Source organism: Palaemon carinicauda, chromosome 11 (genome assembly GCF_036898095.1).
Source record: "Palaemon carinicauda isolate YSFRI2023 chromosome 11, ASM3689809v2, whole genome shotgun sequence".
NCBI classification, from domain to species: Eukaryota; Metazoa; Arthropoda; class Malacostraca; order Decapoda; family Palaemonidae; genus Palaemon; species Palaemon carinicauda.
In genome coordinates, this window is record NC_090735.1 from 4,013,465 (window position 1) to 4,029,772 (window position 16,308).

General features: G+C 46.2%; 2 protein-coding genes and 1 long non-coding RNA gene across 7 annotated transcripts in view; 2 read left to right on the plus strand and 1 right to left on the minus strand.

The window, feature by feature from the left end:
* LOC137649946 (calcium uniporter protein, mitochondrial-like) overlaps positions 1 to 16,308 on the plus strand; it is a 799,430-nt gene that overhangs the window by 461,973 nt on the left and 321,149 nt on the right. The gene's annotated exons all lie outside the window — the stretch shown is intronic.
* The window catches only part of LOC137649945 (uncharacterized), a 402,495-nt gene that overhangs the window by 162,370 nt on the left and 223,817 nt on the right, over positions 1 to 16,308 (minus strand). The gene's annotated exons all lie outside the window — the stretch shown is intronic.
* Positions 1 to 16,308, plus strand: part of LOC137649560 (uncharacterized) — a 44,587-nt gene that overhangs the window by 21,740 nt on the left and 6,539 nt on the right. The window contains exon 2 of the long non-coding RNA XR_011045775.1: positions 446 to 566. This is a non-coding gene — a long non-coding RNA (uncharacterized lncRNA). The remainder of the gene's footprint in view (positions 1 to 445; positions 567 to 16,308) is intronic.

The window sequence follows — 16,308 nt, forward strand, 5'->3', positions numbered from 1 at the left end:
ACCAACTCCATATAACCTCATCACATTCCACATTGCTTCCCTATCAACTCTATCATATGCTTTCTCCAGATCCATAAACGCAACATACACCTCCTTACCTTTTGCTAAATATTTCTCGCATATCTGCCTAACTGTAAAAATCTGATTCATACAACCCCTACCTCTTCTAAAACCACCCTGTACTTCCAAGATTGCATTCTCTGTTTTATCCTTAATCCTATTAATTAGCATTATTGAAAAATGTCAATTGGTTTATTCAGATATTTTTTAAACTAAACTTATGATGGTCAATTCAATAATACTAATGAATAGGTAACATTGCATTTTGAGAGGTCCTTTTAGATCATTATAATAGCAAGAACATGTTCAATTCTGTTATACGATTGTACAAAATGATGGGAGAGTTTTTAAAATATTTTCACGTTTTTATTCTTTAAAATTTCAGGTGCATCTTGATCAATGAGCTATGGGAGACTAGAAATTGAAGGTTAATAATCTTTCTGCACTTCAATGAGAGCATTATAATCTATACAAACCAGTAAACTGCATTTGTTGGAATTTTAAAGGTAAGGTGGATAAAGAACATCATTAGATTTGAATGGTATAAAAAAATATTGTTGGCTTGTCAGTGGATTAAGGTTAAATTGACTTAAGTAAATTAGATTTGGATTAGCCATTTTATGGATTGTGATAATTATGGATTGCATTAGGACAGATAAATTTATGGATTGGGTCAATATGTAATTTAGATAATTGGACTCATAATTAGTTATTCTAGGCAGAATTTTATTGGTAGTAGATTACAGTAGGATGGTCTTCATTCTGTACTGTATTGACAAATTTTCGTTGGACTAATACTAGATTTTTCAATATTAATCTTACCCGATAATCATGTAGCTGTCAACTCTGTTGCCGACAGAAATCTACGGTCGGGATACGCCAGCGATCGCTATACAGGTGGGGGTGAACACCACAGCGCCATCTGTGGTCAGGTACTCCAGTACTTCTTGTCAACACCACCTCAATTTTTCCTCTGTCGTGCCTCCGGCTAGACCTACATGGATACGCTGTTGATTCTGGAGTTATTGCTCACGATTTGGTGATGTATTTGCTCTAGAGTTTAGCCTTCGCTATTCAGGAAGCTTTATCATTAGCTTAGCAAGTTTTTGGAATTAATTTGATTTAATTTTTTATTTAATTTTGGTGACGAAGAGAGTATGAACTCTTTCACTTTTAATGGCCGACCCTTCCCTTAGACGGAAGTGTTGGTGTCGAAGAGAGTATAGACTCTCTTTCTTAATTTTGCTTAACAAAAGTTATAGATTTATTTTATATCTCTCCGCCTTTTATAGGCCTCTTCGATTAACTTCCTTTTATTATAAACTTATTAAAATTAATTTTTATATTTGTTTATATTCGACCTTCCCTAATAGTAGGCGGTCTTTTCTTGGAACCGAAGTTAATTAACATTGAGCCCGTCATTGCGTTTTTACCTGTTAACATATTATGCTATTTTAATGTTTTTGAAAGAATTTCTTTGATAGTCTCGTACTGTTTTCAAAGTTGAACTAACGTTTTGTTTTGTCTCTGCAGTTGTTGACGTTCAGAACGTTCAACTTGCGCTCTATCGTTACGATAGAGAGAGAGTATTCACGGTGTCACGTTGCAGTAAGAGTAGAACGATTCTATCGTTTTGTTCATTCTTTCTTAGCTTAAATGGTTTTAATTCTAATAAAGGAACTTTTTATTTGGGAAATCTTTCAGTTTTTTTCCTTTAACAATAATATGTTTTAACGATATATATAATTGGGCTCATCTCTCAGGTTCTAAGTCAAGAGAGAGAGAGAGAGAGAGAGAGACGGAGGGAGAGAGAGGAGGATAAACGTTTCGTTCAAGCGGGTAACGTTGTTATCGTTTTTGCTCTTCTCCCTAGTCTCCTTAGGGGAAGAAGGTAAACGCTTCTAGAGTTTTATTCTTATTCTCAGGCTTTATGCGGTGAGAGATTTTAAACGTAGTTTATTTGATCTAGTGTTTAGTCTCTTTTCCAGCCACTGAATTATTTATCTTTCATTATGTTTTTCTGTTACATTGTAATACTGTTTTCGCAATTACTAACTTTTAATGAAGGATAGAATTGCGTGTTTCAGGTACAAACCACTTAAAGTTTCGAGTTCAGTGAAATAAGTGCAAACAGAAAATCAAAAGTGATAAAGTGTTAAGCGCAAAGTGTTACAGTGTTGCGTTCGAGGGTTCGTCTGTTCGTGCCAGTTGTTCGCCTAGTCTGGGACCTCTTACAAGCTCCCAAGCAGGGGAGAAGTAACGTCGAAGGACTTATGGGTTCATCAGGCCTTGATCGACGAACAGACGTTTCCCTCCGTGGTTTCGGGTGTAACCAACTCACGTAGCCGACGTGATCACCCCACCCACACAAAGACGAGAGAGCCCTTTTATTCCTCGTCTGCGGAAGAGGTTTCTCGCAGAAACCATGGACCAAATCTTGCAGCTTTTAAGTGCAAGTCGGTCCCTTCCGCGCAAGTTCAACTCCTAGGTGGTGCCATTAGCACTGGGTCAGTTCGGACTTGCTGCAGTACGACAACTGCACACCTCCCAGAGAGGCAAGGTGGTATCGCAACAGGCAGTAATTCCGTCTGTTGCCGCACCAGCTGTTTTAGACCCTCAGTCTCAACGGACAGTAGCTCCGTTTGTTGTTGTCTTTCTTAAACTCTAGTGGTCTATGCTGCAGACAATGCAGTCTCAGCTTGCGGTGTTGATGCAGGAGTTTCAGGCAGAGAAGGTTAGCACACCTCCTCCTGCGAGCGCTCCTCCACCTCTGCGCAGTCCACCCTGCCAGACGTATGATGTTGAGGCTCCTCCTGCCTCCATGCGTGAGCTGCCGCATTGGGAGTTGCCAGGTACCAGCGCTATGCAGCAACCTCCACTTTCCTTGAGGCAGGAGCCTCATGCTATGCGGCAACCGCCTCAACTCTTGAGGCAAGAGCCTCAACTCTTGAGGCAAGAACCTCAACTCTTGAGGCAAGAGCCTCAACTCTTGAGGCAAGAACCTCAACTCTTGAGGCAAGAACCTCAACTCTTGAGGCAAGAACCTCAACTCTTGAGGCAAGAGCCTCAACTCTTGAGGCAAGAGCCTCAACTCTTGAGGCAAGAGCCTCAACTCTTGAGGCAAGAACCTCAACTCTTGAGGCAAGAGCCTCAACTCTTGAGGCAAGAGCCTCAACTCTTGAGGCAAGAGCCTCAACTCTTGAGGCAAGAGCCTCAACTCTTGAGGCAAGAGCCTCAACTCTTGAGGCAAGAGCCTCAACTCTTGAGGCAAGAGCCTCAACTCTTGAGGCAAGAGCCTCAACTCTTGAGGCAAGAGCCTCAACTCTTGAGGCAAGAACCTCAACTCTTGAGGCAAGAGCCTCAACTCTTGAGGCAAGAGCCTCAACTCTTGAGGCAAGAGCCTCAACTCTTGAGGCAAGAACCTCAACTCTTGAGGCAAGAGCCTCTCTCTGCGCAGCCACCTCCTCAACCCTTGAGGCAGGAACCTCATGCTATGAGGCAGCCGCCTCAACGCATGCAGCAACCGCATTCTTCACAGCATGAGCCTCTCTCTGCGCAGCTACCTCCTCAACCCTTGAGGCAGACGCAACTCTTGAGGCAGGAACCTCACAGGAGCCTCATGCTATGCGGCATCCTCCTCAAACCATGAGGCAGGAGCCTCATGCTATGCGGCATCCTCCTCAACCCATGAGGCAGGAGCCTCATGCTATGCGGCAACCTCCTCTACCCATGAGGCAGGAGCCTCATGCTATGCGGCAACCTCCTCTACCCATGAGGCAGCCTCATGCTATGCGGCATCCTCCTCAACCCATGAGGCAGGAGCCTCATGCTATGCGGCATCCTCCTCAACCCATGAGGCAGGAGTCTCATGCTATGAGGAGCCTCATGCTATGCGGCATCCTCCTCAAACCATGAGGCAGGAGCCTCATGCTATGCGGCAACCGCCTCAACCCATGAGGCAGGAGCCTCATACTATGCGGCATCCTCCTCAACGCATGCGGCATGAGACTCATCCCTTGCAGCATGAGCCTCATCCCATGCAGCATGAGCCTCATCCCATGCAGCATGAGCCTCATCCCATGCAGCATGATCCTCATACCATGCAGCATGAGCCTCATCCCATGCAGCATGAGCCTCATCCCATGCAGCATGAGCCTCATCCCATGCAGCATAAGCCGCACGCCATGCAACATGCTCTGCTTACCTTACAGCATGCTCTACATACAGCATGCTCTGCATACCTTACCGCATGCTCCTCAGTCACACATCTTTGGTTGTTGCCAACTCACTAGACTGTCAAGCAGTTTCATAACGTTGCCTTCTAGTCTGCTGCTTTTGCACCAGTGAAACCCTCACTGAGAGAACTTAGCTTTTCTCGGATATGGTTCCTGTAGATGAGAAAGTGCTATTCTCCCTCCTTCTGATATTCCCTTGAGGACTCTGTCATTTGGAGAGGAGCCTTTAGCTGCTTAGCCTCCTATGGACTTTTATTTAAGCATAACATGCTTCCAGGGAGGGTAATGGTTCCACTTCAGTCACTAACCCCGTCTGTTACCACACCTGCTCCCATAGACCTTGAGCTTTGTTGCAAGACATGCAGTCCAAGCTTAGTCCTTGTTAGAGGATTTTTTGTTTACGGAGTCAGTGTGTCACTGGGAAGACGTTCAACAACCAGCAGAAGTGACTTGTTGTGACGCAGTGCGGCAACCTCAGCAACCCGATAAGGAGTTGTCTGTACGACCCAGACAGTCTAGACAGCTTCGGGTTGTCGCTGTACTTCCTCGCTTCCCCATGGTTGACAGTTCACAGACTGTGCAGCAGTACCATGATCTTGTGTCCGGCTCCGTCAGACGACTAGCTTTTAAGAGCTCCCACAAGTCGTCGGTGTCTGGAGATTCTCAGATGGACTATGGATCTGACCAAGGAACTGGGCCTCCTGGTCAATTTTGAGGAGTCCCAGCTCGTCCCATCCCAGACCATTGTCTACCTGGGTATGGATCTTCAGAGTCGAGCTTTTCGGGCTTTTCCGTCGGCCCCAAGGATCTACTAAGCCCTAGATTGCATCCAGAGCATGCTGAGAAGGAACCGATGCTCAGTCAGGTAGTGGATGAGTCTAACAGGGACACTTTCATCGCTGGCCCTGTTCATCGAGTTAGGGAGACGCCACCTCCGCCCCCTTCAGTATCATCTAGCGGCTCACTGGATAAAGGACATGACGCTAGAGACGATCTCAGTTCCTGTTTCCGAAGAGAGGAGGTCTACTCTCACGTGGTGAAAGAACAGCTTTCTTCTCAAGGAAGTCTACCTTTGGCTGTTCAGAAACCCGACCGCCGTCTCTTCTCTGACGCATCAGACACGGGCTGGGGTGCGACTTTGGACGGACAGGAATGCTCGGGAACATGGAATCAGGAGCTAAGGACACTTCACATCTATTGCAAGGAGCTGCTGGCGGTTCATCTGGCCTTGATAAACTTCAAGTCCCTCCAGCTTAACAAGGTGGTGGAGGTGGACTCTGACAACACCACAGCCTTGGCTTACATCTCCAAGCAGGGAGGGACTCATTCGTGGAAGTTGTTCTAGATCGCAAGGGACCTCCTCATCTGGTTAAAAGATCGAAAGCTCACGCTGGTAACGAGGTTCATTCAGGGCGATATGAATGTCATGGCAGATCGCCTTAGCCGGAAGGGTCAGGTCATCCCCACAGAGTGGACCCTTCACAAGAATGTTTGCAGCAGACTTTGGGCCCTGTGGGGTCAGCCAACCATAGATCTGTTCGCTACCTCGATAACCTAGAGACTCCCGTTGTATTGTTCTCCGATTCCAGACCCAGCAGCAGTTCACGTGGATGCTTTTCTGCTGGATTGGTCCCATCTCGACCTGTATGCATTCCCGCCGTTCAAGATTGTCAACAGGGTACTTCAGAAGTTCGCCTCTCGCAAAGGGACACGGCTGACGTTGGTTGGCTCCGCTCTGGTCCGCGAGAGAATGGTTCATAGAGGTACTGCAATGGCTGGTTGACATTCCCAGGACTCTTCCTCTAGGAGTGGACCTTCTACGTCTACCTCACGTAAAGAAGGTACATCCAAACCTCCACGCTCTTCGTCTGACTGCCTTCAGACTTTCGAAAGACTCTCAAGAGCTAGGGGCTTTTCGAAGGAGGCAGCCAGAGCGATTGCCAGAGCAAGGAGGACATCCACTCTCAGAGTCTATCAGTCTAAAGGGGAAGTCTTCCGAAGCTGGTACAAGGCCAATGCAGTTTCCTCATCCAGTACCACTGTAACCCAGATTGCTGACTTCCTGTTACATCTAAGGAACGTAAGATCCCTTTCAGCTCCTACGATTAAGGGTTACAGAAGTATGTTGGCAGCGGTTTTCCGCCACAGAGGCTTGGATCTTTCCACCAACAAAGATCTACAGGACCTCCTTAGGTCTTTTGAGACCTCAAAGGAACGTCGGTTGTCCACTCCAGGCTGGAATCTAGACGTGGTCCTAAGGTTCCTTATGTCATCAAGATTTGAACCTCTCCAATCAGCCTCTTTTAAGGACCTCACATTAAAAACTCTTTTCCTCGTGTGCTTGACAACAGCTAAAAGAGTAAGTGAGATCCACGCCTTCAGAGGAACATAGTTTTCACATCTGAAACGGCTACATGTTCCTTGCAGCTCGGTTTTTTGCTAAAACGAGCTTCCTTCACGTCCTTGGCCTAAGTCGTTCGAGATCCCAAGCCTATCCAACTTGGTGGGGGACGAACTGGAGAGAGTACTTTGCCCAGTTAGAGCTCTTAGGTACTATCTAAAAAGGTCATAACCTTTACGAGGACAATCAGAAGCCTTATGGTGTGCTATCAAGAAGCCTTCTCTTCCAAGGTCTAAGAACTCAGTTTCTTACCTATTCAGGCTCCTGATTAGGGAAGCACATTCTCATCTGAAGGAAGAAGACCTTGCTTTGCTGAAGGTAAGGACTCATGAAGTGAGAGCTGTGGCTACTTCAGTGGCCCTCAAACAGAACCGTTCTCTGCAGAGTGTTATGGATGCAACCTATTGGAGAAGCAAGTCAGTGTTCGCATCATTCTATCTCAAAGATGTCCAGTCTCTTTACGAGAACTGCTACACCCTGGGACCATTCGTAGCAACGAATGCAGTAGTAGGCGGGGGCTCAGCCACTACATTCCCATAATCCCATAACCTTTTTAACCTTTCTCTTGAATACTTTTTATGGGTTGTACGGTCGGCTAAGAAGCCTTCCACATCCTTGTTGATTTGGCGGGTGGTCAATTCTTTCTTGAGAAGCGCCGAGGTTAAAGGTTGTGATGAGGTCCTTTAGTATGGGTTGCAGCCCTTTATACTTCAGCACCTAAGAGTCGTTCAGCATCCTAAGAGGACCGCTACGCTCAGTAAGGAAGACGTACTTAATAAAGGCAGAGTAATGGTTCAAGTCGTCTTCCTTACCAGGTACTTATTTATTTTGTTATTTTTGAATAACTAATAAAATAAAATACGGGATACTTAGCTTCTTTGTTAACATGTATGCTGGTCTCCACCCACCACCCTGGGTGTGAATCAGCTACATGATTATCGGGTAAGATTAATATTGAAAAATGTTATTTTCATTAGTAAAATAAATTTTTGAATATACTTACCCGATAATCATGATTTAATTGACCCACCCTTCCTCCCCCTAGAGAACCAGTGGACCGAGGAAAAAATTGAGGTGGTGTTGACAAGAAGTACTGGAGTACCTGACCACAGATGGCGCTGTGGTGTTCACCCCCACCTGTATAGCGATCGCTGGCGTATCCCGACCGTAGATTTCTGTCGGCAACAGAGTTGACAGCTACATGATTATCGGGTAAGTATATTCAAAAATTTATTTTACTAATGAAAATAACATTTTACTTAATAAAGCGAGTTAAAGGCTTTTAAGTGCTTGTTAAAAGACTGTAGTAATGGATTACTGTGCCAATGAATTTTGGTGGAATTTGATTACCAATAGATTAGCCTAGTGTTGGATTCCCAGTGTATGTTCCTACAAAAATACAAACTCTTTTCCTTTAAAAGGAGTATGGTTTCAGCTTTGCTGAAACTCAGTTGTTAAGATTTGTGTCCATAGTTACAGGTGTGTAGCTCTGGCCCCTCACCAGCACATCAAGAAGCCACTTTGACTAAAGCTGCTGGGTTGGACTGTACAACCCAGCAGCTTGTACACACGTAAGCTCAGTAGCTCAGTCTCTCCCTATCTTGACTGTTCAGATTTTTATCTCTTCACAGAAAGAAAGTTTTTGTTTGATGGTGGACATGCAATTCTTCCTTGGGATTACTAGATATAAGTGCAGAACCTTCATAAGCAGGAGCCATCTGGATCCCCATTCTTTGTACTCCTCTAGCATGGGGCATGACTTTGCAGTCTTCCGCCTGCAAGTGTAAGGATTGACCATTAGTGCATTGGTTGATGTACAGCAAAAAGAAGAAAAAGAACTGAAACTGCTCGCCTCTTTGGTCATCCTCGAAATCGTGAAAATCCACTGGCGTTCTTCTACTTTTAGTACCTGAATTAGTTATTACAGTGGTAACGGGGTTGCCTAGCATTCGTGTGGCAGCAGATCGATCTTAGCCCGGGACTATGAGTTTAAGCTTTTTACTTGGGAGGTTACTGTTGTGGTGGGGCACCACAGTGGGAGTTTGGCCTTGCCCAGCGGACATTCTGGTGAGCATCTATTCTGATGAAACGAACTGAAACCAGACACCTTTTACCTTACCTTTAGTATACCCACACATCTTAAGATACCTATTCACTGTGACCTGTGGTAGCAGCTCAGTAGGTTGTATAGCTTACAGAGCCCCTACGGGACAAGAAGCATCTCGTCTTGGATAACAGTTGTGAAATTAGTCTAGGATCGGAAGTTGAGTGTCTGATCTGGCCCTTTTCCCTTCTTCCTTCCTCCCTCTGGGGGTGCAGCAGTCATTGTTATTTGCTGGATCAGACTTTGATGCTGATGACCTTCCATACTGAGCTGCTGTTCTATGCAAGTCAGTTATAAAAGTATCTCCCCCCTCCTTCTAATGGGGGGAGGATGGATAAAATGTAGGATACAGTATGTCTAATTACCCATACATTATGACATCATATCCTTTGAGGATATAGGTTCTTCCTCGACCATCTGTCAGCAGATAGAAACCTAGCCCAACCCATGAGAATCTTTTTAAGTGTTGGGAGGTGGTAGGAATAAACACTTCCACACCTCTATCAGGTACTATTGTATTTACATCCTGGGATTTCATATTAGCCAGTATGGTCATTAGAACCTTCTCCCTCCCAAGGACGTGAGTTTGTATTCATGCTGGAACAAATAAATTTTAAAAGTAATTTTTGTTTCTACTAAATATAGGTGATATATTTTTGTGTTGGAATCATGTCCTGGGAAAACCTTCCTGCAACAGGCAATAAAGATCTTCTCAGGGAGATATGAACATATGAAAAATACATCAGATGTTGCAATTCTTATACTTTCACAATATTATCCTATTCGGAGAATACTTTCACGTAATTCGTAGACTTTCTATTAGATTTGTCTACTAATACCATCCATAGAAGTGCTACTTTTGCTCTGTCCTAGTAACTCCTACTTAGATGCTGGACAGGTAATCAATTTGCAGACAATATTGATGAAAGTGGCAATGGAGCAGCAGTTTAATTTATCTTTTTACGCTAAATATCTGTGGGAGTATACCCACCAGTCTTAAACACATTTTTACTTGGACCTGTAGTAGTTGTTCAGCAGTTTGAGAAGCGTACTGAGCTCCTAATGGAATAAGAAGCACCTTTTCTAATGTAACGGTTGTATTATTAGACCAGGATAAGAGTTTGGTGTATGCAAGCTTTCACACCGAGCTGTGTTCTATATATAAGGTTATAGAATTCTCTCTACCTATCCTTATGTGGGGGGAGGATGGTTTGTGTGCAGAACCCATCACTTTATATAGGCCCTACATTATGAAAGCATATCCTTACAAGTGTTGGTTTTTCTCTGACCATCTGTCCATAGGCAGTACTGTAACCTAATCTAACCTTTGAGAATTTATTTTTCAAAAGTTAGAGGATAGTAGGAGTCATAACTTCGGCACTTCTTAAGGTCTTAGGCTCATAACATCTCACGATGTTAAACCAGCCAATAGAGTTACAAGGGCGTCCTCCCTCCTAACAGTGAGTCTCTAATAAAAGGATTATGGTTTGTATTTATGTAGAAACAAATTACATATTTTAAAATTTGTATTTTTTCCCCAGTTATACAAACCTGAGTTTCACGTTTCACTTCAATACTCAACCACCTTACATGCCCTAGGGGAAGGTCGATTAGCTTCTCAGTGTCCTATTGATGGGGCAGTGCTTTCATGCAACCTGCCAATAACTACTGATTTTTAAATATTTAACTTAGCCGGTGAATATATAGCTGCAACTCTGTTGCTCGACAGACAAAAACTGTACAAAAAAAACTCGCCAGCGATCGCTATACAGGTTGCGGGTGTGCCCATCAGCGCCATCTGTCGGCCAGATACCAAGCTCTATGTAAACAGACTCAATTTTCTCTCTGTCGACGTGTCGACAAGACGTACTTTACTCGCTGTTGCTAACTGGAGTTTTTCACATCATCTTTGGTGAAGTATTATATTCTGATTTGAGCTTTCGCTGTGCAGGGTTTTTCTTCAAATAAATCCTTGAACTCTTTTTTGTATCGGATTCATTGTTGATGACTTAGATCGTTTTTTTTGGAATTTTCCCTTGACCAATTCAAAATGGCTGACCCTTCACAAGTTCCCAAGTTTAGAAAATGCAATGCTAGGGACTGTTCTAGGCGTCTTCCGAAGGCTTCTATCGACCCTCACACTGTTTGTTCCAATTGTAGGGGTAAAACCTGTCAATTGGAAGATCGGTGTGAGGAGTGCGTGGGCCTTTCGGAATTCGATTTTATCGAATTTGAAAAGTACACACGCAGGCTAGAGAGAGATAGAATTAGGAGAAGTTCTTCTAGGTCTATTGATGTTTCCTCTCCTCATGCCCCACAACCTATTCCTTCCCCTGTAGTGGTTGTTCCTAACCCCCCTCCTAGCACTCAGGAACCATCGATGGCTGACATGATGCGTGCCATCCATGCATTGGGGGAGAGAGTCGAGTCCCTTGCAAGTGACCGCAATCAACTCATGGCGGATGTTAAGGAGCTTAAGTGCCAAAGTGCAGTGGGAAGTGATAAAGTGCCAAGTGAAAGTGTTGTGAACAGTGTTGCGCTTGAGGGTTCGTCTGTTCGTGCCTGTCGTCCTCCTAGTCCGGGACCTCTTGCAAGCTCCCAAGTCCAGGGGAGAAGCAATGTCGCACGACGCATGGGTTCGAGAGGCTTTAATCAGCGAACAGACGTTCCCTCCATGGTATCAGGCGTATCTCCCCAAGATCGCCCCTACCTACGTAAGACGAGAGAGCCCATTTATACCTCGTCGTCTGAAGGTGTTTCTCGTAAGAAACTTTGGACCAAGGTCTCACGACCTTTAAAACGTAAATCGGTCCCTTCAGGACAAGTCCAACATCCCGGTTGTAGCCACTGGGTCAGTTCGGACTCGTTGCCGTCATCTGATGACTGCTCACCGCCTAAGAGAGGCAAAGCGGCTCCGCTTCAGTCACTAACACCGTCTGTCGCCGCACCTGCTCCCGTAGACCCTAAATGGGCTTTGCTGCAAGACATGCAGTCCAAGCTTACGTCTTTGATGCAGGACTCTCATGCGGAGAAGGTTGCTACCGTACCTTCTAGCCAACAACCTTCCAAGCGATCGGTTGTGCGTCCTGTTGACGCTGAGGTAACCTTCTCGCGTCTACCAGTTGAGGTGGTTCCTCCACCGATGCGATCCAGTGTGGGTTGCCAGCCGCACGTTGACGTTAAGCGACGCACGGAGGTGGTTGTTGACGTTCAGGACGTTCAACAACAATCAGAGGTGACTTGTTTTGACGCGGTGCGTCAACCTCCGCAACCCGGTGTGGTTTCCACTGCTCAACCCAGTCGGTCTAGACAGTCTCGGGTGGACGCTGTGCGTCCTCGCGCTCCCATGGTTGTTGACAGTTCACAGACTGTGCAGCAGTTCCATGACGTTGCGTCCGGCTCCGTCACGCATGCACCAGTGCGACAGGACTCAGCGAACCAGACGTTGCCCACTCCGTTGCCGTTTCCTCATCAGTTTTCGGATGAGGAACTTTCTGATGATGATGTTGCTGAACAACAAGACGATCAACAATCAGAACTGGACGAGCCTAAGTCAACTCAACCATCTTTGGACTTTAGAAAAGTCTTGGCTATATTCAAAGAGTTGTTTCCTGACCAGTTTGTTTCTGTGGCTCCTCGTTCTCCGCCGTCAGAGTTTGTATTAGGCATGCCTTCTACCGCACCTGCCTTTACTAGACTCGTCCTCGCACGCTCGTCTAAGAGAGCTTTGCGGCTGATAGGAGACTGGTTAGAGTCCAAGAAGAGTTTAGGGAAGACTGCATTTGCCTTTCCCCCAGCTAAACTCTCTTCTAGATCGAGCGTCTGGTATGCCACGGGAGAAGTTCTCGGCTTGGGAGTTCCTGCCTCTGCCCAGGGCGACTTCTCAAGTCTTGTAGACTCTCCCCGCCGCCTTGCCATGAGACGCTCGAAGATTTGTTGGTAGTCATCGGACCTGGACCACCTTTTGAAAGGGATCTTTAGGGCTTTTGAAGTCTTTAACTTTTTAGACTGGTGCTTAGGAGCCCTGAGCAGGAAAATCTCTTAGACTGATAAAGATATTTCTTTGCTCATTATGTCCTGCATGGACAAGGCCGTCCGTGATGGGTCCAATGAGCTAGCTGCCTCATTCGCGTCCGGAGTCCTGAAAAAGCGAGTCTCTCTGCTCGTTCCTGTCTGCTGGAGTTACACCATGCCAGAGATCTGAGCTTCTCTTTGCTCCCCTTTCCAAGTGCCTGTTTCCAGAAGTCTTGATAAAGGAAATTGCTGCTTCGTTAGTGCAGAAGGACACTCACGATCTAGTTGCGTCCTCAGCTCGCAAAGCTCCCCCTTTGCCTTCATCTTCCGCTAGACCGAGGATAGACACTCCAGCGTCTCGTTTTATTCCGCCCTTTCGTGGCAGAGCCTCCAGCAGAGGAGGTGCTCGTGCCGAAGGGAAGCGAGGGAAGAGGAAAGGATCCAAGTCCTCTAAGGGCAGAGTCTGACTGCCCGCAACTTCAGACAGCAGTGGGAGCCAGACTCAAGAACTTCTGGCAAGCCTGGGAGAGGAGAGGCGCAGATTCACAATCTGTGAAGTTGCTCAGAGAGGGGTACAAAATCCCTTTTGTACGCAAACCTCCTCTAGCAACGTCTCCCATCGATCTCTCTCCCAGGTACAGAGAGGAAGAAAAGAGACAAGCCCTGAAACTGGAAGTGTCTCTTTTGCTAGAGAAGGGAGCGGTGGTCAAAGTCTCGGACCTTCAATCACCGGGATTCTACAACCGCCTCTTCCTAGTTTCAAAGAAGACAGGAGGGTGGAGACCGGTGCTAGACGTCAGTGCTCTGAATGTCGTTGTCACAAAGACGAAGTTCTCCATGGAGACCACAAAGTCAGTCCTAGCAGCGGTCAGAAGGGAAGACTGGATGGTCTCCCTAGACCTAAGGGACGCCTACTTCCACGTCCCCATTCACTCAGACTCCCAACCTTTTCTGAGATTCGTTTTCGAAATTGTGGTCTACCAGTTTCGGGCCCTGTGCTTTGGCCTAAGCACAGCTCCTCTCGTGTTTACGAGGCTGATGAGGAATGTAGCCAAATTCCTCCACTTATCGGACATCCGAGCCTCCCTTTATTTGGACGACTGGCTTCTCAGAGGCTCTTCCAGTCGTCGCTGTCTGAAGGATCTCAATTGGACTCTAGATCTGACCAAGGAATTGGGACTACTAGTCAATTTGGAAAAGTCGCAACTGGTCCCATCCCAAACTATTGTGTATTTAGGGATGGAGATTCACAGTCTAGCTTTTCGGGCTTTTCCGTCGGCCCCCAGAATAAGTCAAGCCCTGTTATTCATCCAGAACATGCTGAAGAAGGAACGCTGCTCAGTCAGGCTGTGGATGAGTCTGGTAGGGACGCTGTCATCCCTGGAACAATTTGTATCACTAGGAAGACTACACCTCCGTCCGCTTCAATACCATCTAGCTTTTCACTGGAAAAAGGACAAGACGCTAGAAGCGGTCTCGATCACGATTTCCGAAAAGATAAAGTCTTGTCTGACTTGGTGGAAGGACAATATCAACCTAAGAGAGGGTCTTCCCCTGGCTGTTCAGACTCCCAACCACGTTCTCTTCTCGGACGCATCAGACGTGGGCTGGGGCGCGACACTAGATGGTCGGGAATGCTCAGGACTGTGGAACTCGAGTCAGAGGAGCATGCATATCAACTGCAAGGAGCTGTTGGCAGTTCATCTGGCCTTGAAAAGCTTCAAGTCTCTCCTTCGAGGCAAAGTGATGGAAGTAAACTCAGACAACACCACGGCCTTGGCGTACATCTCCAAACAAGGAGGTACCCACTCACTGACGTTGTACGAGATCGCAAGGGACCTGCTCATCTGGTCAAAAGGTCAAGACATCTCCCTAGTAACGAGGTTCATCCAAGGCAACTTGAATGTCATAGCAGATTGTCTCAGTCGGAAAGGGCAAGTAATTCCAACAGAATGGACCCTCCACAAGGATGTGTGCAAGAGACTTTGGGCCACTTGGGGCCAACCAACCATAGATCTCTTTGCAACCTCGCTGACCAAGAGGCTTCCAATCTATTGCTCCCCAGTCCCGGACCAAGCAGCAATACATATAGATGCCTTCCTCCTAGATTGGTCACATCTGGATCTCTACGCATTCCCACCGTTCAAGATTGTCAACAAGGTACTGCAGAAGTTCGCCTCTCACGAAGGGACAAGGTTGACGTTAGTTGCTCCCCTCTGGCCCGCAAGAGAATGGTTCACAGAGGTACTTCGATGGCTAGTAGACGTCCCCAGAAGTCTTCCTCTAAGGGTGGACTTTCTACGTCAGCCTCACGTAAAGAAGGTACACCAAAGCCTCCTCGCTCTTCGTCTGACTACCTCCAGACTATCGAAAGACTCTCGAGAGCTAGAGGCTTTTCGAAGGAGGCAGCCAGTGCGATTGCTAGAGCAAGGAGAGCGTCCACCATTAGAGTCTACCAGTCGAAGTGGGAAGTCTTCCGAGACTGGTGCAAGTCAGTTTCTGTATCCTCGACCAGTACCTCTGTAGCTCAAATAGCTGATTTTCTCTTATACCTGAGAAAAGGACGATCCCTTTCAGCTCCCACTATCAAGGGCTACAGAAGCATGTTGGCATCGGTCTTCCGTAGAGGCTTAGATCTTTCCAACAATAAAGATCTGCAAGACCTCCTTAAGTCTTTTGAGACCACCAAGGAGCGTCGTTTGGCTACCCCTGGATGGAATCTAGACGTGGTGCTAAGATTCCTCATGTCAGACAGGTTTGAGCCTTTACAATCAGCCTCCCTGAAAGATCTCACTCTAAAGACACTTTTCCTGGTATGCTTAGCCTCGGCTGAAAGAGTCAGTGAGATTCATGCCTTCAGCAAGAACATCGGATTTTCGTCAGAAAAAGCCACCTGTTCGCTACAACTTGGTTTTCTAGCCAAAAATGAGCTGCCTTCTCGGCCTTGGCCTAAATCTTTCGATATTCCCAGCTTATCGGAGATCGTAGGCAATGAACTAGAAAGAGTCTTATGCCCTGTTAGAGCTCTTAAGTTCTATTTAAAGCGTACCAAACCTTTACGAGGCCAATCTGAAGCTTTATGGTGTTCAGTTAAGAAACCATCTTTGCCTATGTCAAAGAATGCTTTATCATACTTTATCAGATTGTTAATACGAGAAGCTCATTCACATCTGAGTGAGGAAGACCGAGCTTTGCTTAAGGTGAAGACGCACGAAGTTAGAGCTGTTGCAACTTCCGTGGCCTTTAAGCAAAATAGATCTCTGCGAAGTATAATGGACGCAACCTATTGGAGAAGCAAGTCAGTGTTCGCATCTTTTTATCTAAAGGATGTCCAGTCTATTTACGAGAACTGCTACACACTGGGACCATTCGTAGCAGCGAGTGCAGTAGTGGGTGAGGGCTCAACCACTACAATTCCCTAATTCCATATCCTTTTAATCTGTCTCTTGAAATGTTTTTTATGTTGTTTTTATGGGTTGTCCGGAAGGCTGAGA